At 40.7% G+C, this 15,000-nt stretch overlaps 1 long non-coding RNA gene and 2 other non-coding genes across 3 annotated transcripts in view; 2 read left to right on the top strand and 1 right to left on the bottom strand.

Moving 5' to 3' along the window:
* The first annotated feature begins 5,293 nt into the window (after nt 1-5,293).
* Trnam-cau9 (transfer RNA methionine (anticodon CAU) 9) lies at nt 5,294-5,365 on the top strand. Its single transcript has one exon. It is a non-coding gene; the product is annotated as a tRNA-Met (tRNA).
* A 714-nt stretch (nt 5,366-6,079) lies between these two features.
* Nucleotides 6,080-6,152, top strand: Trnak-uuu5 (transfer RNA lysine (anticodon UUU) 5). The gene has a single exon. It is a non-coding gene; the product is annotated as a tRNA-Lys (tRNA).
* A 6,353-nt stretch (nt 6,153-12,505) lies between these two features.
* LOC102555506 (uncharacterized) overlaps nt 12,506-15,000 on the bottom strand; it is a 29,333-nt gene continuing 26,838 nt past the window's right edge. Inside the window, exon 5 of the long non-coding RNA XR_596799.4 lies at nt 12,506-13,910. This is a non-coding gene — a long non-coding RNA (uncharacterized LOC102555506). The remainder of the gene's footprint in view (nt 13,911-15,000) is intronic.

Raw genomic sequence — 15,000 nt, 5'->3', positions numbered from 1 at the left:
CATATGAGTCCTGTGAATGACTTGGCAACCAGTTCCTTACTCTCTAAGCCATCTCATTGGCCCAAATTCTTTAAACATATGGCATGACTGGATCCCTTTTCCAAGAAATAAATAGGGAAACTATCCACCATTAGAAATCTAACACATGGGGCTGGAGAAATGGCTCAGAGGTTAAGAGCACCGGACTATTCTTCCAGAGGTCCTGAGTTCAATTCCCAGCAACCACATGGTGGTTCACAACCATCTGTAAAGAGATTTGATACCCTCTTCTGGTGTATCTAAGACAGCTACAGTGTACTTATATATAATAAATGAATTAAAAGAAAAAGAAATGTAACACACACACACACACACAGGTCCATACTTACAATCCACGCTGAGGCAGAAGGTCTCAGAAGGTCTTAACTTCAAGTCTAGCCTCGGCTCCTTAGATAATACAGTCTAGGGTTCATTTTTTTCTAACATGAATTTTTTTCTAAAAAAATTTCTAAAAAAATCTTGAGTGCAATAGGTAGAAGCAGAAAAATCTCTCAAGCACTGTAGGCAGCAGCAAACAGAGCCATCAGTAGAAAAAAAGCAGTTATGGAAGGTGAGGAAACACACACATGCAGTAGACACACAGAGAAAAAGACCATCTATAAAACAAAGGGAAGGAGGGGAAACTAAGAAGGCCAGAAACAAAACCAAACAAAGAAAGAACACAAACAACAACAAACAAAAAACAACAACAACAACAAAAAAAAAACCAGTTTCTTCTCAAGGGCTGGAGTTTTAAAGACTCTGTATAGTTTTCCTCCCCTAATTTAGAGTTGGTCAGTTTTAAGAAAGATTGGTAATTGTTTGGCTGACAATTATGTGGATCATGTCCTGATCAGGCCTCACACTTGTTCAGCTGGTCCAACCCCCACCTGCTGGTGGAGACAAGTCTACAAGGCTTTTGTTTTAAACTAACAGGATTTTGTGTCAGTCAGGTCAGAAGGGTGAGAAAGAAGTTGATAATTTTGGAAGTTCTCCTCCTTTATTACCTAGCCATGGTCTCTCTTCTTATCTGTCCACCTATCAGAGAATCTGTCCAACTCCAACTCCTACTCTCTCATAGAGACATCATATCTAAAAAAAAAAAAACTGACAAAGAATATAGTTTAATAAACTACTTATATAATTACTCTAAGGTATGGTTAAGGGTTTTTATTATAGATAAGAGAGAAAGAACAGCCAGAGGTATCTGGAAGAGTCCAGAGCAGAGAGACAAAAAAATAGACTGAATACAGTCAGCAGGCTGCACATGGTCAGAGTTAACTGTGAGAGAGAATAGCAGGGGGTGGAGAATAGAGGAAACACAGTAAGAGACACAGGAAGAGAGGAGACAGAGAGACAGAGAGAGACAGAGAGACAGAGAGAGCAAATTAAGAATAGCAGGGTTATAAGGATGCAGCTGGATTGTGGGGAAAGGTCTGTGAGCTGGAAGGAATTTATAGAAGGGGCAGAGGTGAGATGGGCTAGGACACTGGCGTGAACTTTGAAATGTGACAGGGACTTGTGATACTGAAGGAGCCTGGCTCCATGGGTAGCCATTTGTCCCTTCTGCCAGAAATAGGGAAAAAAAAGACTCCTTTTGGTAGACGGGAATCAGTTTCACAGGTTCCTGAAGAATGCTGGCTTTTATCTAACCCATAAAATCCTCCTATAGTCCAGGTTGAGCTCATGTCTGGATATTTGGACTGCCTTTTGGGGTTGACCTGAAAATAGCTAAATTAATAAAAGTAAAGACCTGGTTACTAGGTCTAGACAATCCTGGACTAGGCTCCAAGTCACCCCAGAAAGCTCCCAGCAAAACAGTTCTGCTCCTAAATATCCAATGACAGATGCACAGACTGCTGGGAAACAAAGTTTAGTCCTTTCTAAGAAGAGGAAAAGCAGAACTACAGACTCAGCCCAGGGATAACTGAATCAACTGCTGAAGGAGAGGTCTCTGAAGCAGCCTCCAATTGTTTTTCTGTGCTTAAAGTCCAGGATCTCATAGTAATAACTAGGAAAAGGCAGAGTCTAACAGCACTCACCCCTCAGCCCAGTGTAAAGAAAATGCAGTAAATAATCCCTCAACACGAACCTTTTGTTAAAGCACTTGCCTCTCAAGTAGAGCCACATGCTTCAGAGATTTCTGGGCTAGTGTCTTCCACAGAAATAACAAGAAGCAGAAGAAATAAGGCTAAATCTCAAAGAGAGCCAAGTTAGGAATCCTTTGCAGAAGCTCTACCTGCTGCTGAGTTATCATTTAATCCTCTGGAATTCCATCTAGGAGAACAGCCAGGAATATACAGAAAAAAGATGCTAAGATTATAGCAGGAAATAAGTAAATAATGGGAGATTTGGGAAGGCATAGGTAGTTCTGTTTTATTTGTTCTTAGCAGTGATGAAAGCCAGCAGTTTGAAACAGCAAGAATGAAGAGAACACTATATGTTTTGTAAAAATTAATGACCCAAAAAAGGAGTTATCAAATGGAGACTTGGAAAATACAGCACGTGACAGTGCACTGTTTGCTATTGACAGAAGCTTTTTTGTTTCACTTTTCAAAGGATCTTGAATGTTACTCCAAGTAACATTCCCATTTCCTGTGTTCCTTTATCTCATCTGTGCTACTAATAAAGGAACCTAGCGTTGGTGCAGATAAGTAGGACTGCAAGCTTTAAGAACCTATTTCTCAGATAATCCCAGCACTCAGAGGGCTAAGGCAGGAGAATTGTCCTGAGCTTGAGGCTACCCTAGAATGCAAAAAAAATCCTGAAATAGGAGGAGGAGGAAGAGGAGGAAGAGAAGGAGGGGGAGGAGGAGGAGGAGGAGGAGGAGGAGGAGGAGGAGGAGGAGGAGGAGGAGGAAAAGGAGTGGGGGAAGATTTTCACTGAAAATATCACTCTTGCCAGGTAGTGGTATCCCAGCCCTTGGGAGGCAAAGTCAGGCAGATCTAGAAGTTCCAACCCAGCCTGGTCTACAGATTAAATTCCAGAACAGCCAGCATTACAAAGAGAAACCCTGTATCAAAAAAAAAAAAATAAAACAAAACAAAACAAAACAAAAGAGGAGAAGAAGGAAAAAGAGAGAAAGAGAAAGAGAAAGAGATCACACTTACACAAGGTAGCGGGTAATGTGTCTGTCATGAGAGCAGAAGGGAGAAGGACTCAGAAGGAGGAAGGCAAGTCAGAAGAAAGAGGCAAGTAGGGAGGGAACAAAATTAAACAAAATAATGATGCATATGTATAAAGATGCTGTAGAGAAATCCATTACTTTGTAGACTAATACAAAAAATAATAATTGAACAGAAAATCACTTAACTAAAAAATGAAGACGTCTTCTGCTAGGACCAGCACTCAACATTTCTTTCCTATATTTAGTTCTTATAGACATTCTTCATTGTCGTCTTCTATGTCCCCACTGGAATATAATTCACTTTAAAGGCATTTCGGTATATGCCCATGACCATGTCCACAAAGCTATTGAGGAATTAGCTTAAGTAACACTGAGCACTGAGATGTCAAACTTAGGGCTCCAGACTCTTCTCTTGAATCAGTCCCCTTACTGCAAATGCTGTGTCCGGGTCATATGTGTTGAAGGGTAAGAAAAAGAAAGCTGGGAAGCTCAAGAAAGAGAAATAAACAGTAGGACATGTGTCAACAGAACAGCTGTGTGACTCTCAGCCCCAGAGAAAAACTGAATGTGCAGCCCTGAAAAGAAGTGGAAAGTTCTGTTAAAATTCTGAATGTGTTAATCCGAGCATGGTGATGGACACCTGTGACCCTAGAGCTTAAAGAAACATAAATAAGATCGATCAGAAGACCTATCCTGCCAATGCCAGACAAGATACCCGCTGATGGCAGGGGCAAAAGTCACTGCCTCACCCTGAGAAGTGCTGGTTCCTGACTCTATAACTTCTAGGCAGAGACTCTCAAGGAAGCTTAGAACTGCAGTCAGACAGAGAAAACTGACTCCTGTACTCCCTTCTCCCATAAAAGGGATTGGGGCTTTGACTGGAGCACATGCATACTGTGCAAAAGCTACCATTTCAATTTAGCCTATAAGACACATGTTTAAAAATAAAACAAATTAACTGTTTTGGGTAATCTGTGCAATCCCATCATTCAATAGGCTGAGGCAGAAGGATTCCTGAAATTTCGAGTCTAGGCTACAAAGTGACCTTAACATGGTTAATTAAGAATTTCAGTTGAAAAAAAAAAAAAGAATTTCAGTTATTAAGACAAGGGGAGGTGATAGCATTTGCCCTTATTCCCTATACTTTGGAGGCAGAGTCGGGTGTATCTCTGTGAGTTCGAGGTCAGCCTGGGTAGGGTATGAGTTCCAGGACAACCAGGACTACACAGAGAAACTCTTTTCTTGAAAAACAAAAAGAATTTTTTTATGTATACTTATAGTTCCAGAGTCAGACGGAGCTCATCAAGTTCAAGACCAACCTAGGCAATTTTGCAAGACCCTGTCTCATTATAAAAATCAATAGGTCAGGTCAGGATAACATGGGCTTCTAACTCTAGAAGAGGGAAGGTGGAGACTGGAGGATCAAGAGTTCAAGGTTAGCTTTGGGTAAATACCAAGTTTGAGGTCAAGTCGGGCTACAAGAAACACAGACGTGTGTGTGTGTGTGTGTGTGTGTGTGTGTGTGTGTGTGTGTGTGTGTGTGTGTGTGTGTGTGTGTGTGTGTGTATGAATATAACTTAATGGTAGAGCATTTGCCTAGCCATGGGTTGAATCCTTTGTACACCAAGAGAGAAAAGAGTCATGAAAAAACATTAATGAGCAAAATTGTATGTCACAGACTTCCCAAAGCAAAGCAGTGTGGGAGTGTGAGAAGGAAGTGACAATCAGGCTTTCTGAATGTATAGGGAGAACAAGAGCATGTCAGAAGTCCAGTACCGAAGCCGAGACCGAAAGTGGTGTGAGAGGGTGGACCTGTATTCTAAATTTATCAGTCCAAGGAAATGTAATACCATTACAAATAAAATACATGTTCTTAGAAAGGTTTTTGGTATTCGGCTTTTTTTTTTTCCGGAGCTGAGGACGGAACCCAGGGCCTTGAGCTTGCTAAGCAAGCGCTCTACTACTGAGCTAAATACCCAACCCCGGTATTCGGCTTTCTTAAGCAGGTTGCGAAGACATGTTACTCTTTTTTGGCGACAGCTTTAAAAGAACCTTAGATAAATGATACAAATTCCAGAAAATGCATATAAAAAGGATTGGTAGAAGTATGTATATTGATATATAACTGGGAAAGACTTATTATAATATAGCAGAGTGGCGCAGCGGAAGCGTGCTGGGCCCATAACCCAGAGGTCGATGGATCGAAACCATCCTCTGCTAGTTGGCATTTTCTTTCCATTGCCTTGAGCAAAGAAAGCATTTGAGAGCAATAGGAGATGAAGCTGTAGAAGAAAACTGGACTGTATCGAAATCTTCAACGTTTTAAAGAATTTAACATAACGGGAAACAGAACACCATGGTGTATACTTTCTGTATTGCAGGTTCTGTAACCATCTTTGCCTCTCGTCCAGAGTTTCTAGACTGTAAACTAACACTGTAGGGAGGCCATGGCTTCAGCTCACTCTCATAACTTGCACCAGACCCTGGGCTCAGTCTGGAGTACTAAACCCAAAACCAGATAAAAATTGTAGCAAACATACGGAGCTTGGTTAGAGTTTCGGGTTAAGTAAGCTTTCAGAAAACTGTCAAGTCTGAAAGAGCACAGAAGACGATGAACTGGAACCATCTGTCCCCGCCACGACTCGTCGTGACTTCTGTAGAGTTGGAAAAGAAGCTAGAGTGGGTCATAACCTAAAGCACTTTATCCTAAAGGTGGTCGTTCCCTCCTCCGAGATAAATACATGATAATTGTGCAACTAATAAACGTTTTGAACGGAATTCCCGGAAAAAAAAAATAAGGTTTGATTATTGTACTGTTGCTCAGGACACGAAAACTGTAACTTTAGGGGGCGGGGCACAGACACAAACTCTGAATTTCACGTATTTTAGTGATTAATGAATCACTTTTATCATGACATAAGCTACTCTATAAGAGCCTGGGTAGCTCAGTCGGTAGAGCATCAGACTTTTAATCTGAGGGTCCAGGGTTCAAGTCCCTGTTCAGGCGAAAGGTCACATATTTTGTGATAGAATAAGGGAAGAGCAAAAGCACAATCACAACAAGACTTTCTTTCATCAAAGGAAATAAAAGTGAACCAAGTAAAAATATCCAGTGGTGGAGTTAGTAGGAGAACATTCCTTTAAAATTTTCTTCTCCTTATCGGGGGCAGTGGTGGAGACCAGACAAGAGGGTCTTTGAACAAAAGTCTGAGGACCAGTTTTTGAAGTGAAGTAAATCTGTTCATTTGTTTCTTTAAAGTGTACAGGTTACCTATTCCTTAGACCCCTGGGCTCCAGGGCATGGGGGGTTGCCTTTTGGAATGCCATGTTTCTTGAAGATTTAGTTCCTGTTTTATGACTCTGATTTTGGAATGAGGCGCATAGGAGATAAGAGAAGGCTATGGATGGGGAATGAATACTGCATACATATGTAAAACATCACAATAAGATTCATTATGTATAATTAACATATACTAAAATAAAATAAAACTCAGTGGCAACATTGAGCTATATGGTAACCTGTCTCCAAAAAATTCCTTTGAAATGATTCATCCTGGCCTTTGAGTTCATATTTCTCTGTGCAACCTGCTAGACCAAGTCACTTAAAGGGAAGGTTGTGGGAATTCAGCATTGTGGATCTCAACCCTTGAGCCTGGTAGTAGGAACTTTAGCCAAATGCTCTATTCACAAGTCTACTGTGTTCACTTCCAGTCTCATTCTTTTTTCATTTGAAATGATTAGGTTTAGCCAGACTTGATGGCCCATCGTCTGTAAGACCAACATTGGAGAGACTGAGGCAGAAAGATTACCACAAGCTGAAGGCCAATTGGGGCAATAGAATGTCTGTGTTCAAAAAAGAAGAGAAATGAAATGAAAGAATTCAGTCCATGTCACTTTCACTATGTCCCTTATTCTAGTGTTTACTTTTATACATACCTGAAATGTGACATTTTCAAAGCTAGAAGTAGAACAAAGATAAAGAAGGTGACATCACACCCCTCCCTTTCTTTCTCTGCTGTCTAATTCTTTCCTATTTACCCAAAAGTATCATGCCAGTCATCTTCATCCTTTATCTCTATTTTAATACAGGAAAAGGTGAAAAGATACAGTTTAAGAATTTCTTCTTCTGTCTGAGAGTACACCAGAGACATTTATTTTCACCGTTTTTGTTGTTGTTGTCTTCCTTCCTTCCTTCCTTCCTTCCTTCCTTCCTTCCTTCCTTCCTCCCTTCCTTCCTTTCTTTATGAGCCTCTTGTAGCCTATGCTGGTCTCGAAGTCTGTATGTAGCCAAGACTGGAACTGAATGGCCTATCCTCCTGTCTTCTGCCGAGACTCATCTATGCTGCCTCTTGCTGTTTGGTTTTATAGTAGTGGAAATCAATCCTCCAAAGCTCAGAAGTGCCAATCTATTATATTCAAATATCCTCCTATGCTTGTCCATTCATGTTATTTTCAATATTCTCCAATAACGACAGAGTAAAAAATTAATATTTTTTATGTTGGATATAGATTTTCAGGATAAATTGTTAGAACCGGGATTGCTGGGAGAAATGACTGATGCATATGTAATTCTGTTAATATCCAGTCAAATTGCCCTCCATGAAACAGGGTGTTACCCAGGAAGGTAAATGTAAACATGAAATGTAAACTTTATGTGACCCCTATTCAAAATGGACGTTTTATTCCAAACAATGTGTCTGAAAATTGTTCAGATTCCTTTGTCAGAAAACAGCTGTACTTCAAGGCTCTACACTCGTTTTTCTGCTTCACCAAGCAGAGGTTAAAAAGTAGCATGCAGGGCTGGAGAGATGGCTCAGCGGTTAAGAGCACTCAACTACTTTTCCAGAGGTCCTGAGTTCAGTTCCCAGCAATCACATGGTGGCTCACAACCATCTGTAAAGAGATCTGATGCCCTCTTCTGGTGTATCTGAAGACAGCTACAGTGTACTTATATATAATAAATGAATAAATCTTTTTTAAAAAAGCAGCATGCGCTGCTGAAATGGAACTAGAAAAATATACCTGGAGTAAATGACTCCAGCAGCAGCCAGGGACTTCCATCTTTTCTCTCTGCTCACCGTCAAATCACTGTGAGTGGCAGACACCCCAATAATGTGCCTTTGTCATTTCATGGTCACTATTATCAAACTTGGGGGTTATAACCTGTGTCAAAGGTCCTGCCACTTATTCTCAATGAACCAATTAAAAGAGCCACCCTAAAAATGGACAGGAGGAGATATATTCAAGGTGGCAACACTGGGCAGAAAAACAAAGAGATCCAGGGACCTTTCCACTCTACAGCCCCTCAGGACCACACCCAGCTCCTAAGAAAACCCTTTTAACACTTGGAAGGATGTATTTTAATGATACAAACATAATACAGTATATACATAAAGCAGTAACAATTTACAATCAGCTTATTAAGTTCTTGGGGGAAATTCTTTGAAAGTTAATTGGATAGCTGGGTGTGAGGTGCACACCATTAATCACAGCACTCAGGGGGCAGAAGCAGGCAAGTTAGACTGGCCTACATATGGAGTTCCAGGACACCAAGGGCCACATACAAATGGAGAGAACCTGCCTCACACAAACACAAATAAAATAAAAGAGAGGGGAAAAAATAAAGTTAATTGGAATCATACTGATTAGATCTAGTAATTTGGGAAGATATAGTATCTGTGAGACATCCGGGTTTGTTTTTTTTTTTTCTATTCATATACATGATAATTTAATTCTCTTTAAATTAGGGCAGCAGTGTTTTAGAAGGAGGCTAATCTGTTACTCTAACATCTTTAGAAAGTTGTGGTTTTCGTGTGTTAGTCATCTGGATTAGCACCTCTCACCCGCGCGAGCCTGGTTCTTGTCCTTTCCTTAGACAAGACAACATTTAATAGTTTGCTGTTTAAGGTGTGAACTTAGCCTTTAACGGCTGAACAATCTCTCCAGCTCTTTTTTTTTGCTTTCTTCCTCCCCACGACCCTCCTCACTTACAATTCATCTTTTATTTGCTTTGTCTTTTGGAGATAGGGTCTTTGTAGCCCTGGCTGGCCTGGAACTAGACAGGTCTGGTGACTTAATCCATGCACCTCTGGCTCCGGTGAGCTAGGATTACAGGCTTGAGACACTACACTTGGACCCACATTCATATTCTCTCTCTCTCTCTCTCTCTCTCTCTCTCTCTCTCTCTCTCTCTCTCTCTCTCTCTCTCCCTCCCTCCCTCCCTCCCTCCCTCCCCCCTCCCTCCCCCCCTCCTCCCCTCCTCCCTCCCTCCCTTCCTCCCCCACCCTGTCTCTGTTTCTTTCGGCAAATTTTAAAGATCTTAATGCTTATTTGATGTTGTTTATTAAATTTATGTACACATGCTTTATCTTTTATTCTTTGCTGTTATTTGAAAGAATTCACGTCTTAGCAGTTTTTGGCAGATGAAGAGCTTTGTGTTTGCTCAGAGGGCGTCGGTGAGAAGGGAGAAAGGGGGAAAATGGGAGAAAGAGAAGAGAAGAAAAAAGAAGTAAAAGACGAGGGGAGGAAAATAGCTCTTCATTGGGACTTCTATTACCATCACCACGTTTTCCCTCATTTCTTCATTAGCACAGTGGTGAGTATCCCAGCTTGTCACGCGGCAGACCGGGGTTGGATTCTCCGACGGGGAGTTCACAGACACGTATAGCCACTTTTGTTTCTATCTTGGGATAACAGGATGATGACCTTGATCTATCTGGTGGTCACCAAATGAGTTCTATCGGGCTGCGTTTTGTGGAATTATTTTGAATCAGATCAGAACACCCAGTTTGATTAGGACAGCCCCTACAGCCTTCTTTCCGAGAGGAACGTTCATCCAACTCCTTCGGAACTCTGCTGGGTTCATCTGTTTCAGTTCCCAGGAGTCTCTGGGAGCTGAATTCGGACCCTTCAGTGGGGTGATATGGGAGTGTCCGGAGCCGCAGTAATAACCCGAGCTGGGCTGTAGGGCTCAGAGCCACTGGCTGGCTCACAAGCTTACCTCTCCTTGTACCTGTCACTTTAAGACATCAGTTTCCACGTCTGAATTTCTAAGTTGGTGAATGGAAAGATATGAGATAATCAAATGCAACGTCTTAGGTTATCATTTTACTGGAAATTAACTGTTTAATTATTTTGCTCTCAAAAAGTCACATTTACACAACCCCTCCACCCCTCTCCACCCCCACACATCACTTTTCATTTTTTTTCCCAGTGTTTCAGGAAAAATTCAGTTTCATACATGCCACCAGCCAAGAGGTCTACAATCGCAGGTGTATGTTATATTATTTTGTTTGTTTGAGATAGGCTCAAATTTTACTACCCAGGCTGACCTAGAGCTGACCATTATCCTCCTCCATGGGCTTAACCCAAGCTCTAAGATTATAGACCTCCGACTCGTCAAAAATTGTTTGACTATATTTCTATTAATTATCTACAGAATTCTAGAATATACAAACATCACATGTAAAGTTTATAGTCAGACAAGCTGTGATTTCCAGAGCTACCTTAGACTTTTGACTTGCCTAGTAACATCTCAGTAGCCATCATCCAGTAGGTAAAAACGACTTTTTGCCCAAACCCCATTTAAAATCTCAAAAGAAGTCCATATAGTACTAGACACACATAAGTAAATAAATAAATAAATTCATTACAGATTATCTAAATCATGGAATAAGGAGAATGTCCTTGTAAGGAAAACACACTAGCCAACACGATGTTTTTTTAAATTACATTTTAAAATTATATTTGAATTTCATATATTTTTCATACAATTTATTTTGGTCATCTTCTTCCTCTCCCCCAATTCTTCCCAGATTCTCCCAACCTTCCTATTTATTCAACTTCAACTTCATGTTGTTTCTCTCTCTCTCTCTCTTCCTCTTTCTCTCTCTCTCTCTCACTCTCTCTCCCTTTCTGTCTGTCTCTCTCTGTGTGTCTCTGTCTCTGTCTCTGTCTGTCTCTGTCTGTCTCTGTCTGTCTCATGAACAAACACACACACACACACACACACACACACACACACACACACAGTTTGAGAGAGAGAGAGAGAGTTGGAAACAGCAGTATTTTCTATGAGACCATACACTGTTGCACAACAACAAAAAAGCCCACAGAGAGTTCATTTTGTGTTGGTTAACAACTATGCTTGAGCATGAGGCATGGCCTAAAATGTAGTTGATTTTCCTTCTCAAGAGCAAGTACCAATTGCAAATAGTTTCGGGGTTAGCGTTGGGACTTTGTGTACACTTCACCCTGGGATTGTGTCTGGATTGAATTTGTGCAGACCTTGTGTATGCTCTAACATAATCAAAGAACTTGCTAGAATTTTAGACCATCAGTGTGTGATACAATGTGAATTCTGAGATCAAAAGACCAAAGTCACAGCTCTCCAGAGTCTGTTTGTGAATAGGGCCAAACTAATCCTACCTCTAGAATAAGAAACTCTCCTATACCATACAAGGGAACATAAAGCAATCATAACGCTAAATAATTAAACTGAAGTGTTTTCATTTGTTTTTTTGTTTTTCCTTTCTATGACCACAATTCTAAACATCAGAGAACCCACAAATCATTCAAGTTGGGAGATACAGATGAGTAAAGGTAGACCAGGTTTTAATTTCTATAATTAATTTATTCTGATCAAATCTGCCAAAGTCAAAATTGATTTTTGTTGCCTAAATAGGAACTCAAAGTCTGGACCCTTGGAATAAAAACTCAATGCACTGCCAGTCCCCGGGCTCTGGAAACATGCTTCTGATCATCCTAGAAACAATTTAATTCTGTAAGTAATTTAAGGTTCTGGGAAGAGCTGAAAGATTCCTTGGCTTTGAGGACTACCAGGGTCTTACAAAAGTCTGGCTCAGCTACCTGTGTTATTTCAACCCCTCCATACAATACTTACATTAAATAGCCAAGAAAAATAATTTTTGTGACTTAAGAAAGAATAAAGATTATCCCAAGAATCAATGGTTGTAGAAGTGGATTCATCTAAAAACCCTTGGAGATCAGGCTGCCTTGACAGCTTATAGGTAGAATGAGGAGGGAGAGGTTGTGTTTAGAGATGTTAGAGCGACTGTGGATAATCCTCAAGAGAATCAAAGGACGGGAAAAGAAGATGCTGCCATCTTCTTGGTGTTTTTCTCACCCTTACAGACACCAAAGCCATGTTTTATGAAAGCTTTGTTTGTTTTTAATTTGTTCATTTCATTCAGACTCATGCTCCAACTTATTAAGGACTGGATGGACTGATTCATCCAAACTAGTTTTTTTTTCAGATCATTCAATAGTCATTCATTCATGAGCCATAGTTTAAATACCTGTAGTATCAAAAGACATAGGCAAAGGTGACAACAGAGAAGATGGGATTTTCCAGGTGTTTATTTGATCAGCTGGTTTTGAAATATGATCCATTCACACACACACACACACACACACACACACACGTCATCATAGGTATTGACAAATCTTCTAATAGATTATAGATATTCTTATTTAAAAGAACAGTAGCCTTTAAATCACTGATTCTCAAGCTTCCTAATGCTACCACCTTATAATACAGTTCTCGATGTGGTGACCCTCAACCATAAAGTTACTGCCACTTCATCATTATAATTTTGCTCCTTTAGTTAGGAATCATAATGTAACTATCTGACATACAGGATATTTGATATTTGACACCTTGTTGAGACCCACAGGTTGAGAACCACTGCTTTAAAAGCTTTAGCTGCAACATGCTGTTTGAGAGTTCTGCTCAAACCATTCTGAGCATCTCTATGTTCCAGTAGTTAGGCCTTGTCAAAGGTTCTTTCAGGACTTTCAAGATGGCTTAGTAGGTAAAGGTGCTTACCACCAAGCTTGGAAACATGAGTCCCATCTCTGGGACCTACATGGTGGAAGGGAAAAACCAGTTCCTGTGGTTGCCCTCCAGCATCCCCATGGGTGTGCAAACAAAATGAATTAATTTTGAAGTATCTTCTAAGAAAGCCTGTCTCCTGTGCTGGGGAAAGAAATGCTACCTTAAAAACATATTTCAAACATTTGTTTCATTGATGAGGATTCCCACTTAGATTTCATATTCTAAACATTTGTCTTGTGCTGTTGTTATCCAGTATCATAGGACGGCCCTTGTCTGGAGTAGAACCAAGCTTGTTGTGTGTAAATAATGATACTAAATATCTGCACGTGGCTTGTACTATTTGCTACTCATTATTAATAATCATAATACAGATTAAGCTGATGGCTCCTCTTTCCCTTCTGGTGTCGCTTACACCAGGGCTTTGTTTGTTACTGCTCTCAGACGGAGTATGAATCACATCCTGCTTGCTCAGACTTTAATGCATCCTTCCTACTAATCTGCACTGTGCTGTAATGATAGTTAAGTTAGGGTTAGGTCAGGAAACCACACAGAAGGAAAGGGCAGCAGCTGACTGTCCTTTGACCTCTGTCCACCCACAGAGACGCTTGTAGCAAGCAGCGCAGTTACTGATGTACTATTAGTTTCTACAATGCTGGAAGCCCTCCCCATTGTGAAAAGTCTTGGACACTGGATCATAGGTCTCAGCGAGAAAAGGGAGTGGGAAGAGGAGACAAATGGGGTGAGGGTAGGAAGAAGACGCAACAAAAGAGAGACTGGAACAGACGCTGTTACCAGGAATGACCACGCCTTACTCGGTTCACTCCGTTCGTTCATTCATGTCAGATATCACAGGCCTTCAGTTCACATCCCCTTTTCTAGATCATCAAATAAAGTTAGGGGTATCACAACCTGTAGAAGAAAAATGAAAAGAGTATCAGGATCAGGGTGGAAAATGCCAAAAAGAAGGTGCAATAGGGCTGTGAATTTTATTGCCAGAAAAAGAGAGCGCTACCAGAGTTGGTCGAAGTTCTCACTCGGTTCGTATAACTCTTTCCTCGGATTCAAGAAATCTCATCGACTCCGGTACTCGGATCCAGGACATCCTAACTGCAAGTCACAGCCACTGCCTCCCGGGGAAGGGTTGTCCAAGTGCGTAATCACCTCTCTCTTTCCCCCCTCCTGCCCCCTTCCATCCCTATCGTCAACCCCAGTTTTACTTTATACTTACAGAACATTTAAAATTTTTCATTCCAGTACTCCGGATAGAGCCAGGAACTGGATGGTTTTCCTAATAAATGATTATTCCTGTTAATGAGAATATGGGTCAGGATGGCTGAGTGGTCTAAGGCGCGAGACTCAAGCGTTTGCTTTCTCTACTGAGGATCCTGGTCTCCGAATGGAGGCGTGGGTTCGAACCCCATTACCTGTTTTTGTTTTTTACTCTTGCACCTTTCATAATCTTTAGTTTGCTGATTGAACCTGCTAGGAAGGGCTTTCTTTAATCCCATTATCTGACTTTGCGCTATTTTTTAAACACAGTATTTTAACCTATTCTTTTGTTCTTTTTCTATTTTGTGTCCTTGGACTCAAACATCCTTTTGCCTCAACCATTTATATAGATAGGAAAGTATGCTTAGGTTTCTTAGTATTTATTTCTGATTATTCCTCCTGGCCATTTGTTACAGTTTTTCACGTGATCATTGAATCACATAATTCATCATTTCTGATTTTCCTTTTGTTCGGGGGTGGGGAAGTGTGGTACATTCTTCCAACTGCCTTCCATTTGATTTTAGGCAAAGTTGGCTGATATGTGAGACTTTTTGTGGATTTTCGTTCTCTTATTTATAAATTGTTCCACCTCTCTGTTTGTCCTTCTTAAGTCTTATTTATTTTCTTCTGTTGTTGTTCTAAAGTTCTTTTAGATTATAATACATTCTGGGTTTAGGCTATAATTTAGGGGCAGAGCACTCGCCTAGCATACATGAAATTCTGGGTCCTA

The sequence above is a fragment of the Rattus norvegicus genome, chromosome 17, assembly GCF_036323735.1.
Source record: "Rattus norvegicus strain BN/NHsdMcwi chromosome 17, GRCr8, whole genome shotgun sequence".
Classification (NCBI taxonomy): domain Eukaryota; kingdom Metazoa; phylum Chordata; class Mammalia; order Rodentia; family Muridae; genus Rattus; species Rattus norvegicus.
The sequence above is the reverse complement of the archived record's forward strand: the minus strand, read 5'-3'. Positions and strand labels throughout refer to the sequence as shown.